Source organism: Macaca thibetana, chromosome 17, assembly GCF_024542745.1.
Source record: "Macaca thibetana thibetana isolate TM-01 chromosome 17, ASM2454274v1, whole genome shotgun sequence".
Taxonomy (NCBI): Eukaryota; Metazoa; Chordata; class Mammalia; order Primates; family Cercopithecidae; genus Macaca; species Macaca thibetana.
The window spans coordinates 84,570,648-84,584,934 of NC_065594.1; the positions used below are offsets into that span (position 1 = coordinate 84,570,648).

Here is a 14,287-nt window from a genome sequence, read left to right on the forward strand (position 1 = left end):
GAGCTCTAGTGTAGAATGTCCAGGAGGGATGCAGAGTTGTTTTCTTTCCTTTGTCAGGCTATGCCACATAATCTCCCTCGTATGTAGGGAAATGGATTCATTTGTCATCTATCACTCATTACCACCAGCCATTATGTGTCATTTATAGGTGTTTGAAGCACAATTGCATTTCATCCTGAGGGAATTATTTTTGTTTAACATGAAAGTTCAATAAATGTGCATTCACATTTTGTTGTGAAAAATATAATAATAAATTTGTGTTCTACTCCTTATTATATCTGGAAATTGTGTGTGTGCGTGCGTGTGTGCATGCAGTACATATGTGCACACCTGTGTGTATACTCCTCCAAAGCCTTAGTCGGCTTGGAATAATGATTGTTAATATTCATTGTCCATGTCCTGAGCTAAGAAGTTTTCTATCACTTAAACCCCAGGGCAAATTAAAGGAGAATTGGGTCTGACACTAAATCCTACTCTTTAATGCAATCAAGGAGTCCTGATTGGTTCTCATCACGGTTGATCTTGATTCCAATGTTGATTTTCCCACTATCTAAGCCCACATCTTGAATTTATCTTTTCTTATTTCCATAGATTAAAGCAATATGAGGATGGCCTTTGGGTGTTGCACACTGACTACCATAAGGTGGATGTATACATCTGGTGTGTGTGTTCCCAGGACAACAGCTACTGAAATGTTACCCACTTATGTGGAACTATGTGTTCAGAATGGGCTATTCTAGCGCAGGGATCATAAACAAAAGATACTTTCTCCAAATTTGTACTCCTCATTGATTAAGTGTTCTTCTACAGCAGCCTAAAAGGCTACATCCCTGTGTAGGAGCTGGAGGGCAGGGGAGGCAGGCTGGGGCTGGAGGCCAGGGAGCGACGGGGAAGTGGGGGGTGGGAAGCAATGTGGCTGACCAGGCACCAGGCACCTGCTTCTCAAGTTTGGCCTCTAGCACTTGTTTCATTTTTAAGCCTAAATTGGATTGAACATTTAATAATAAATCGTAAGCATGTTAAATAAGGTGACAGTCTAAATGTTGAAGCCAGAAAAACAAGATAAATTGATATTTTTGAATAAGGGAAAAACACGTAACTCACTGTTTTTGTTGTTGCTGTTCTCCTACCATATAATACAAAGTTGTTTCACTCACTGCATCTTACTCCAAATCCATCTCACAACACAGGAAAACAGAGTAAAGATCACAAATGGAGAAACAAATTGCAAAATGCTGGTAGAGAGAAAATGTTATTTTTATCTATTTTAGCAAGTATTTTATTATACTATGAAGAATAAACTTAGAGACCTTAAAGAAAAATAGTTTTATTCTATTTTCCCAAAGATAATCCTTAATGAAAAGAAAATCCCCTAATGTGTCTTATTTCCAGATTGTCTGATGGCAGTTAGGTTGGAAAGGGAAGATGAAAAATAAAGAAAAATGCTTCTAATTATTTTGCAATTTGCTTCAATTTAAATCAGAGTCTAATTTGTTGTCACAATAGATTAAGAGAAACTGCACAAACAAATATAATAAATTCAGTGTGCTTCAAAGCCAAATGCTAAACCTGTGGGCATGTACATGTTTTACTTCATACACCTAGAAAAAAAAATAGTTCTTTTAAGTGATAAGCATAAACCAGTAAGGACTTTAAAAATAAAGCAAATCTCAAACTTGTTATACAGATATTCAAGGCAATGTGATAAACAGCAGTAACCCCATTTCATTTGCTTTTTTAGCAATAAATTAAAACAGTTTTATAATACAGCATTGATGGGTGCCTAATCTGGAATAGTTCTTTTTATTAATATGGTACTAAACCCCAGGAAATGATGCCATAGGCCCTAGATTAGTGCCAAAACACATATGAAGTCAGTTGATGCTATTTATTAAGACCATGCAAGGTTGCTGACCCTGTTACAGTGAACAAACACAGGGCCAGCTGGCTCACAGGCATTCTTTCATACAAACCTGTTCACTCATATCTGTTAGCAACTTTTCCTTTCATCAGGGTCAGAGCAATCCAAAAATGTGCAGGAACCCAGCAGTGGCGAGCAGGATTCTGTTTAGAGTGGGGAGCAGAGGTGTGTGCCGAGCAAACGTGCCAATTATCCCCACTGCAAGTGGGTGCTAACCAGAACCGGCTTCCTGCACGCGTCGTGTGTGTGCCAGCCCTAAAGGCAGCACCTGGGAACTGTCATGCAAAATGAGGTGCCCTCCCCTGATTTTATTTCCCTAAGAAGAAAATTTGGTTGGTCATTTGAATGGAATCACTCACTTTGAATAGAAAACATATCATGGGGAAAAAGAAGTTTTCTTACACAGTATAGAATAAGGGGCAAAAATGGAGCTTGGAATTCAAAACGTCTATCATTTTTCACTCAAGCAACATAACAGTTAAACTGAAGAAGCACAAAAGTCCACAATTACTACCACCAAGGCTTACAGCAGCCACTCCACACGTATTTCAAAACAATTGAACTTCGCATTTCTTTTTTCTTTTCTATCTTCAGGGAAATCTACAACCTGAATTTAAGTATCCGTAAAGCTTTACCATTGTAGTTCTTTTTTCCAAAATGAAATGTTTATATCACATACATCTACTCAAGGGATTTCAAACCAGGGCAGTGAAACAATTGGTGAAAATGTCACAGGAATTATAATATTTAAAATAAACTCTGAAGATAAAATTCTATGGGGATACTTAGATGGAGGACATCCCAACAGGTCTGTGAAATTCCTTTCAATTCGAAAACGAAGTTTTGAATGTGTAGATAAGCACCACTCTCACTTATCCACAAGGCTTGCCATCTGAACCACGTAGCCTGCTTGGCATTGGAGAATTTGGTATTTCACAAAAGACCCTAAGATGACCGGGTTATCCCTTAAGAAGCACAGATCCTATTGACCTAGCTGGTGGTAGTCATGGGAGAAAGTTGCTCCTCCCTCCACCCCGGAGACTGTCATGTGAGGAGCATGTTTTGCTGAAGGCCTTTCACTGCAGTACCTTATCGAATTGCTCTGGCCTTCATCTTAGTGTCCCCTGCAAATGCATACCTGGAAACCCAATCCACACTGTGATCGTATTAAGAGATGGGAACTCTGGGGAAGCGATAGAGTCGAGCTGGCTTTCGGTGGAAGTTGTGCTCTTATGAAAGAGACCCCTTCTATCCTGTGGGGGCACAGCTAGAAGCCACTATCTTTGACCTAGAAAGTGGGCCCTCACCAGAAAACAGAATCTGCTGGTGCCTTCATTTTGGACATCCGAACCTCCAGCACTATGAGCAATACTTTTCTGTTGTTTATAAGCCACTTTGTTTATACCTTTTTGTTATAGCCACCAAAACAAACGAAGACAGGAATGACCACAGCCTTTATGCTGAAGCCGGGCTTTGCCCAGGTCTCTCTCGGCTCATGACGGGCCTGGCAGGCCTACGAGTGTCCTGTCATTCCTGCCCCCTCCTATCTTTCCTAGAACCTTTCTTATCTTTCTTGTCTTTCACTGCTCTCCTAGTTGCACCACAGGCTGAGGCTCTGCCAGCCCAGTCCTAAGTCCTTCCTTTTCTCTCTTTGCAGGTGTTAGAGCTGCAGCAGAGTCTGGGGCCTCTGCACCTATACCTTCTCTCTCTCTCTTTCTCTCTCTCTCCTTCTTTTATCTTTCATAAATTATCTTCTCCCCTCAAATAAATGAATTGAATATTTAAAACCATCATAAAAGCCATTTTCTGAAAGACTCAAACATATCACCAGGGCTTCCCTCACCTTGTGTTTATTTTCAGATATCCTAAATAGATATATCTTTTGGCAGGGTGTGCTAGTTCACACCTGTAATTCCAGCATTTTGGGAGGTCAAAGTGGGAGGATCTCTTGAAGCCAGCAGTTCAAGAACTGCCTGGGCAACAAAGCAAGAATCCATCTCTACAAAAAACTAAAAAATTCGCTGAGCATGGTGGCCTGTGGTTCCAACTACTCGGGAAGCAGAAGTGTGAGGATCGCCTGAGTCCAGCACTTGGAGGCTGCAGTGAGCCATGATCATGCCTCACTGCACTCCAGCCTGGGTGACAGAATGAGACTCCGCCTCTAAATATATATATATATATAAAATAGATGCGTTTTCCAGCTGTAAACTACCTAGTATGAAAGAAGGCAACCTCAAAATACAGACAATTAGAATGCAATTTGGATGTGTCCAGAGAAAACATTCATTTAGGCCTTTGACAAAATTCAACAGCCTTTCAGGCTAAAAACTCTCAATAAACTCGGTATTGATGGAATGTATCTCAAAATAATAAGAGCTATTTATGACAAACCCACAGCCAATATCATACTGAATGGGCAAAAACTGGAAAAATTCCCTTTGAAAACTGGCACAAGACAGGGATGCCCTCTCTCACCACTCCTATTCAACAGAGTGTTGGAAGTTCTGGCTAGGGCAATCAGGCAAGAGAAAGAAATCAAGGGTATTCAGTTAGGAAAAGAAGAAGTCAAATTGTCCCTCTTTGCAGATGACATGATTGTATATTTAGAAAACCCCATTGTCTCAGCCCAAAATCTCCTTAAGCTGATAAGCAACTTCAGCAAAGTCTCAGGATACAAAATCAATGTGCAAAAATCACAAGCATTCTTATACACCAGTAACAGACAAACAGAGAGCCAAATCATGAGTGAACTCCCATTCACAATTGCTTCAAAGAGAATCAAATACCTAGGAATCCAACGTACAAGGGATGTGAAGGACCTCTTCAAGGAGAACTACAAATCACTGCTCAGTGAAACAAAAGAGGACACAAACAAATGGAATAACATACCGCTCATAGATAGGAAGAATCAATATCGTGAAAATGGCCATACTGCCCAAGGTAATATATAGATTCAATGCCATCCCCATTAAGCTACCAGTGACTTTCTTCACAGAATTGGAAAATACTGCTTTAAAGTTCATATGGAACCAAAAAAGAGCCCACATTGCCAAGACAATCCTAAGCCAAAAGAACAAAGCTGGAGGCATCATGCTACCTGACTTCAAACTATACTACAAGGCTACAGTAACCAAAACAGCATGGTACTGCTACCAAAACAGAAATATAGACCAATGGAACAGAACAGAGCCCTCAGAAATAATACCACACATCTACAGCCATCTGATCTTTGACAAACCTGACAGAAACAATAAATGAGGAAAGAATTCCCTATTTAATAAATGGTGCTGGAAAAATTGGCTAGCCATAAGTAGAAAGCTGAAACTGGATCCTTTCCTTACTCCATATATGAAAATTAATTCAAGATGGATTAGAGACTTAGATGTTAGACCTAAAACCATAAAAAACCTAGAAGAAAACCTAGGTAATACCATTCAGGACATAGGCATGGGCAAAGACTTCATGTCTAAAACACCAAAAGCAACGGCAACCAAAGCAAAAATTGACAAATGGGATCTGATAAACTGAAGAGCTTCTGCACAGCAAAAGAAACTACCATCAGAGTGAACAGGCAACCTACAGAATGAGAGAAAATTTTTGCAATCTACTCATCAAACAAAGGGCTAATATCCAGAACCTACAAAGAACTCAAACAAATTTACAAGAAAAAAGAAACAACCCCATCAAAAAGTGGGCAAAGGATATGAACAGATACTTCTCCAAAGAAGACATTTATACAGCCAACAGACACATGAAAAAATGCTCATCATCACTTTCCATCAGATAAATGCAAATCAAAACCACAGTGAGATACCATCTCACACCAGTTAGAATGGCAATCATTAAAAAATCAGGAAACAACAGGTGCTGGAGAGGATGTGGAGAAACAGGAACACTTCTACACTGTTGGTGGGACTGTAAACTAGTTCAACCATTGTGGAAAACAGTGTGGCGATTCCTCAAGGATCTAGAACTAGAAATACCATTTGACCCAGCCATCCCATTACTGGGTATATACCCAAAGGATTATAAATCATGCTGCCATAAAGACACATGCACATGTATGTTTATTGCAGCACTATTTACAATAGCAAAGACTTGGAATCAATCCAAATGTCCATCAGTGACAGATTGGATTAAGAAAATGTGGCACATATACACCATGGAATACTGTGCAGCCATGAAAAAGGATGAGTTTGTGTCCTTTGTAGGGACATGGATGCAGCTGGAAACCATCATTCTCAACCAACTATCGCAAGAACAGAAAACCAAACACCGCATGTTCTCACTCATAGGTGGGAACTGAACAATGAGATCACTTAGACACAGGAAGGGGAACATCACTCATTGGGGCCTATTGTGGGGAGAGGGAGGCAGGGAGGGATAGCATTAGGAGATATACCTAATGTAAATGACGAGTTAATGGGTGCAGCACACCAACATGGCACATGTATACATATGTAACAAACCTGCACATTGTGCACATATACCCTAGAACTTAAAGTATAATTAAAAATAAAATAAAATAAATAAATTAAAATAAAATAAAAATAAAACATTCATTTAGTAGTCCCACAAGTCACTTTGATGCTATAAATTGTGGTTCTCATGTGGCTGTTCATTAGACATGTTTGAAACAAAGACTCACAGTACAACAGTGCGGCTAGCACCATCTCATCTTCCCCCTTACCAGCTCACACTTCTGTGTCTTCACAAATTTAATTCAAATAGGTACTTAGAATGTGTTTCCATTGACCCTACTTAAACTGCTGAGGCATCTCCTTTCCAATCAACACCAAAAAGAAATCAGATTCTATTGCCTTTTTTTAATTACCTGTTTTCCGTAACAATCTCCTGTAATATGACTTTCTATTCTTGATTATTAAAACTCTCAAAGGTCCTTAATGACTCCTATATTTTTGTTTGACTTCCTTACTTTTCATGAAACAATATCTAATATTTTACATTGTTAACTGTTGACTTCCAATAAAAATAATAATACTAATAATTAGTTCATGCAATACATCCACATTCAGCCCTTTCTGTATTTCTCACAAGCAACACTGATTCCATCCTAATCTCCAAATAAAGGAATCTCCCATGGTGCGTACCTTCTGCCTTCTGTCCTTTTTGTACTTTAATTATTTAACCCATTACCAATACTGATTTTTGCGTTCAGTTTTCCCTCATTTTTGCATGTTTTAATAATAGAATTGTAACTCTGTCCTGGCCATCACAGTAAGATAACCTGCCAATAAGTCAAATTCACAGTTTTTGTTTGTTTGTTTGTTTTTTTGAGACGGAGTCTCGCTGTGTTGCCCAGGCTGGAGTGCAGTGGCTCGGCTCACTGCAAGCTCCGCCTCCCGGGTTCGTGCCATTCTCCTACCTCAGCCTTCTGAGTAGCTGGGACCACAGGCGCCTGCCACCACGCCTGGCTAATTTTTTTTTGTATTTTTTAGTAGAGACGAGGTTTCACCGTGTTAGCCAGGATGGTCTCGATGATCTGACCTCATGATCCTCCCGTCTCGGCCTCCCAAAGTGCTGGGATGACAGGCTTGATCCACTGCGCCCAGCCAAACTCATAGCTTTTAAAGGTAAGATGTTTGCACTGGTGTCATGGGGCCTATTTCCCGACATCTCTGGCTCTATTTATCATCTAATAATGGTAAACTACTTCTTGGAATTTTTCATAATCAAACAAAAGCAAATTTTACACATCTCACTTTTTTTCTACCGATGTCTTTTCCTTAATTAGCAGCATACAAAAATTTAGCCAGAATTTTTTTTGCATACAAAGCCTCTCCTCCGTCTAGTGTTTGCAGCCCATAATTCAAATGTTATTAGAATTCCATTTATTTTATGACACCGTCACTCATTTCTCCCCAGGAGTTTATTTATTTGACTAATAGTTATTAATTTTTTTATTTATTCAATCAATGTTTATGGAGCTCCTACCATGTGCTTTGAGCATACGGCAGATGGAGTTCTTGGCTTCATGAAGCTTGCAGTCAGTTGTGGGCAGGCAAGCACTAAACACATACTTAAAAATGATTTTGATAGATTCTTTGAAGATAAAGGGCAGAATTTAAATCAGGGAGCCATCATTAGAACAACTCTTCACAAAATTTCTAAGAAAATGGTTAATTTGAAACCTGAAGAATAAAGTTAAATAACATGCATACAACATAGGGACACACCAAACAATTGACACAGACTTACAGCTCCATCTAACTTCCTCTGCTTCAGAAACCAGGTTTCAACTGGTAACTCTCAACTGGAAAATGAAAACTATGACTGTAGATAAGAATATAGATACAAAGGACCCCGTGGCCTCTCCATCTGCTCACACATACCTCCTCCAATGCGACAGAAGGAGGGTTCTTGGTAATTAATTGGAGAGCAAGAAATGAAAAGACAGAAGGGTATTGTTCGGCAGCCATTTCCCTCTGTGGTCCTCTCACCTGATTCCTGATACCACCTCCTGCAGGAGTGGGAACTCTTCCAACTGCCCTCACAAGAGTGTCCTTCCTACCCGCTGTTCCAACAGCAGCTTGCTTACGGCTCCTTGCTCTCATTCTCATTCTCACCCGCAGCGCCATTCCTTTACTTTTCATTGAAATTTCTGTCTTGTTTCTTATTTATGCTTTTAGGAAGTTAAGAAGGATGAATCTTCTGTGTGGCACCTATTACCAGCAATCTAGGGTTGCGAGTCTTCTTCAGTCAACAGGCACATACATTTTTCTATTTCAGAAGCACAGCTAGAAAGATTCTTATGCATCAGCAAGTGTGATGGTTAATACTGAGTGTCAACTTGATTGGATTGAAGGATGCAAAGCATTGTTTCTGGGTGTGTTTGTGAGGGTGTTGCCAAAGGAGATTAACATTTGAGTCAGTGGATTTGGAGAGACAGACCCACCCTCAGTCTGGGTTGGCATAATCTAATCAGCTGCCAGCATGGCTAGAAAAAATTGCAGGAAGACGAAGGTGGAATGAGCAGACTCGCTGAGTTTTCTGGTCTTCATCTGTCTTCTATACTGGATGCCTCCTGTGCTCGAACGCTGGACTCCAAGTTCTTCAGATTTTGGACTTTTGGACTTACACCAGTGGTTTGTCTTGGGTCTTTGGCCACAGACAGAAAGCGGCACTGCCTGTTTCCCTACATTTGAGGTTTTGGGACTCAGACTGGCTTACTTGCTCCTCAGCTCACAGACAACCTATTGTGGGACTTCACCTTATGATCATGTGAGTCAATACTCCTTAATAAACCCCCCTTCATATATACATCTATTCTATTAGCTCTGTCCCTTTGGAGAAGCCTGACTAATACAAGTCATTTCTTCTTTCTGTTATTGATGAGGCAAGAGTCCTAGAAATCTGTCATGACTTAATCAAGTTATGCAGCCAGGAAATGCAAACCTGGCCTAAAACCCATGTCTCTTTATTTTATATGCAGGATGATCACGTATTCTGGATGTTTGGGAGAGTCCTGGTTTATTAATAAACCTGTTTAAGAAAAACGGGTTTCTGCCTATTGTCTCATTGAAGCCACGACTGGCAACACTTTCATTCTCCTGAACCTCCCAGTTTGGAGCGGCTAGCCTCCTTTCCTCCTACATATAGCCCATTAATCTTTCCCCTCTGTCACACATATCATATTTTTTGATTTTCAGTGAAGTCTGCATTTACGTACATGTGGTGTTTCCAAGTCTAGCATGTTGATACATAGAGAAATGTGATTTTTTAAAAATGTGATTTTTTAAAATTCCAAACTGTGTGACTTTTCTTATGTGAAGACAAATCTCTCTGACTAAACATATAGAAAGATGTAAGTTTCTTACTTAAGAATTTTATGTATATTTATGTATTATTTTCCAAGAGAGCTGCTCACAGGGATGTGATAAGAGAGGAAGAGAAGCTGGGGACACCCCTCGGTAAGCTGTAAATGGAGGGCAAGCATCAAAGTGGGCCACTACAGAGCGTCTCTGATGGGAGTTACAAACTGGTGAGTAGGGGCTAGGACTTTGTGTATATGTATATCATATATGACTCTGTGGCAGTCACCGTGCCACTGAGCAAATAATTCCTGCCAATTACTGTTATCAGTTAAGTGTACAAAATATCCTTATAAATTATACACTTATAATTATATACTTTTATTTCCTCCATTTGGCAGATGGTGAAATTGAGGCATAAGAGGTTAAATAATTGGCCAAAACGCTTGGAGCTGTAGTTCAAACCTAATGTGCCTGACATAATGGCTTTTATTCCTGTCATTAAGAATACTCTTTATTTTTAGTCAAGAAGTTTATCATATTATCTGACCTGTATATTTTCCTTTGTTCCTTATTGACATGGTTTGGCTGCATCCCCAACCAAATCTTACCTTGAGTTGTAATAATCCCCATATATCAAGGTTGGGACTAGGTGGAGATCATTGAATTACGGGGGTGGTTTCCCCGATATTGTTCTCACGGTAGTGAATAAGTCACATGACGTCTGATGGTTTTATGAATGGGAGTTCCCCTGCACAAACTCTCTTACCTATCGCCTTGGAGACATGACATTTTGCTCCTCCTTTGCCTTCTGCCATGATTGTGAGGCCTCCATGACCATGTGGAAATATGAGTCCATTAAACCTCTTTTTCTTTATAAATTACTCAGTCTCGGGTATGTCTTTATTAGCAGCGTGACAGCATGAGAACAGACTAATACACTTACATTTACTATTTCTTTTATTTTCTTCACATGAATTCCAAATAATCCTACAACGATGGAATAATTTGTGTCTTTCTTGAGAGGCAGACACACAGCAGCAGATGAATTTGCATAATTTTACTTTGTGTTCCATTTTCCAGTTACCTGGGGGAACCCAGTCTTGGTACACACGACTGACCACATGACTGACTATTAAGAGCTACTAAATTGATGGGTAAGTGAGCTGAGTAATTTTATAAATAAAGGTATTGCTGGCCTATGTAAGCCTTAGAAGAGACAGAGTTGCCCAGAAGCAGTAGAAAAGCCAACATCTCCTTTATGATACCACCTGACACTTTTATTTATTATTCATTACCAACAAATAATAATTAAAAGACACTTACTAAGCTCTGTGGATCATCCGTGCTCAGTGATTAACATGCTAGGTAAGAGAATCTCTTTAACCATTCTCTCTGGGATTTACAATGTGTATTGCTAGGGCTTGTAACCACATGGAGAATATGTCTCTATAATATTACACTTAAAAATGAATTTCATAAGAATTTTTTTATTGTTAAGGGTCATCAGGATTAGCATGTTAATAAATATAGGCTAGGAAGTTCCAGGTGATCAAATATTAAATATGCTTACTTTAATTTGAATCATTTAAAAAGTCAGTTAAAGTATTATTGTTAGATTAATTGTTGATTTTTAAAAATTCATTGAGTAGATATTTGTGGAGTACATATTGCCATGTTAAATGGAAATGGAAATATGAAGACTATGTCATAGCCTGTGACCTCAACGCGTACGACACTGGAAGGATACGGTACAAATAACTTTTTAATACTTTTCTTTTGTTTTTATCTTTCTCTTTCTGTCTTTCTCTCATTCTGTCTTCTTTTCATCACTTATTTATGTATTTTGCTGATGGTGACTACATTCAGAAATTAGGAAAGTTGTCAAATCTTTAGAAAAACAACCTAATTTGAGAAGCCTCAAAATTATAGAATATGTACATCGTTTTTCATATATGTCATAGGTTAATATCATAAACTTGTACTTATAGTTGGGCAAGGGAAAGGGGAACATCTTATTAGTCAGGGGTCCCCAGAGAAACAGAACCAAGAGGATATATATTAAGAGAGATATACATGAGAAGAGACTTATGAGGGGAACTGGTTGTCTCAATTATAGAGGCTGAGGAGGCCCACAACAGGTCATTTGCAAGTTGGAGAACTAGTTGGTAGCATGGCTCAGTCCAAAGGCCTCAGAACCAAGGAAGATGATGGTGTAACTCTGAGGGTGCACGCCTGAGAGTGGGAGATGTTGCTGCAAGTCCCAGAGTCCAAAACAAGGAGAACCTGAAATATTGATGTACAAGGGCGGAAAAAGTGGCTTGGCTCCAGAAGAGATGAGCAAAAATTGACCCTTTCTCTGCTTTTTAGTTTCAACTGGGCCCCCAACTAATTGGCTGGTGCCCACCTACATTGAGGGTGGATCTCCTCATCATTCTACTGACTCAAATGTCAATCTTCATTGGAACCACCCTTACATAAATAGCCGGGGAAGCTTAATCATTCCAATCAAATGTCAAACCATGAAGGTTTCCCTTTTTTATAAAAGAAAAATGGATTCAATGCCTACTGAAGCATTAAGGATAATTAATGCACATGACCGAGAATAAATAATGCTTCTCCAGGTATCTGGGTATCTCTTAATTCAGTCTAGTTGGCAACCAAAATCAGCCATTACAAACATTAATTGAGTTCCTACTCTATCCTAGGCTCTATGAAAGGCACTTAAATATTTTCTTATGCATTCCTCATAACAATTAAAATGTTTTCCAATTGATAAACTGAAGCTCAGTAAATTTAAGTAACTGCTCAAATATTGTGAAGCTAGTAATTGCGACATAAACTACAATCATTTTTTATTCTTTAAAATGTAAAAATATATGCAGAAGGAAATAGCAATGGATTCAAAAAAACAATCACTACGGAAAATCAATTACACACAAAAGGCTGAAATAGAAAGAATAAAAGGCAAAAAGTCTTCAAGACATACATAAAACAAATAAAATGGCCAAAGTAACTGTTTCCTTATTAGTACTTTTAAATTTTAATGGATTAATGCCTCCAATCAAAAGGCAGAGATTGGCAGAATGAACTAAAAAATAAAATGATCTAACAATATGCTGTCTAAAGGAGGGTCATTTTAGATACAAATAAGTTGACAGTATAAGAGCAGAAAAAGATATTTCACGCAGATAGTAACAATAAAAAGAGCTGAATACTGACAATAAAAAGAGCTTTATACTAATATCAGAGAAGATATAGCTTAAGTCAAAAGGCTTACATGTGACAAAAGGAGATATATGTTGATTAGTCAATTTTTCAAGATGATAAAACAATTGCAAGCATATATACACTAAGCAACAGAGCCCCAAAGTATGTTAAGCAAAGTATGTTTATTGACAGAATAAAAAAAATTCTACAGTAATATTTGAAGATATCAATACCCCAATTTCAATAATGGATAGAACATATAGACAAAAATATCACCAAGAAAATAGAGGACTTGAACAATATAATAAGCCAACTAAACCTGACTCTTCACTGCCCCAACCACGTATTTGTATGGTATGTGTTACATACACACACGTACATACCACATGTATACCATATATATACCACATATTTATATGATATGTATTCATACGTGGGAAGGGCAGTGAAGAGTCAGATAGAAATATGTGGGAAGGGCAGTGAATAGTGTTGAGTACATAGCACTCTATCTACCCAAAGCTTGTTCAACTCACAGTCCACAGGCTGCATGAGGCCCAGTATGGCTTTGACTGTGAACCAACACAAACTTGTAAACTTTCTTGCAACATTTTGAGATTTCTTGCAATTTTTTTTTCTTTAGCTTATCAGTTATCATTGGTGGTAGTGTATGTTATGTACGGCCCAAGACAATTCTTATTCTTCTTCCAATGTGGCATAAGGAAGCCAAAGGATTGGACACCCCTGCTCTACCCAACAGCAAAATGCACATTCTTCTTAAGTGCACATGAAATATTCTTCAGGGTAGAATACATGTTAGGCCACAAAACATGTTTTGATAAACACGGAAATTTTTAAATCAAGGTGTGTTATTCAACTACAATGGAATAAAACTAAAAAGGGACATAAAAAGAAAGCTATAAAGTTTGCATATATGTGACTATTAAACGACACATTCTTTTTTTTTTTTTTTTTTTTTTTTTTTTTTTTTTTTTTTTTGAGACGGAGTCTTGCTCTGTCACCCAGGCTGGAGTGCAGTGGCCGGATCTCAGCTCACTGCAAGCTCCGCCTCCCGGGTTTACGCCGTTCTCCTGCCTCAGCCTCCCGAGTAGCTGGGACTACAGGCGCCCGCCACCTCGCCCGGCTAGTTTTTTTGTATTTTTTAGTAGAGACGGGGTTTCACCGTGTTAGCCGGGATCGTCTCTCGATCTCCTGGCCTCGTGATCCGCCCGTCTCGGCCTCCCAAAGTGCTGGGATTACAGGCTTGAGCCACCGCGCCCGGCCAAACGACACATTCTTAAACAATCATTTGGCTAAGAAAAAAAAAATCACAAGGGAAATAATCAAATACTTAGAGATGAAAGAAAACAAAAATACAGCCTACCAC

General features: G+C 38.9%; 1 long non-coding RNA gene across 1 annotated transcript; it reads left to right on the top strand.

Annotated features, from left to right (window-relative positions):
- Nucleotides 1-8,520: 8,520 nt before the first annotated feature.
- Nucleotides 8,521-13,854, top strand: LOC126940166 (uncharacterized). The gene is made up of 4 exons (XR_007720638.1): nucleotides 8,521-9,163; nucleotides 9,798-9,923; nucleotides 10,777-10,850; nucleotides 11,346-13,854. It is a non-coding gene; the product is annotated as an uncharacterized LOC126940166 (long non-coding RNA).
- Nucleotides 13,855-14,287: the final 433 nt, after the last annotated feature.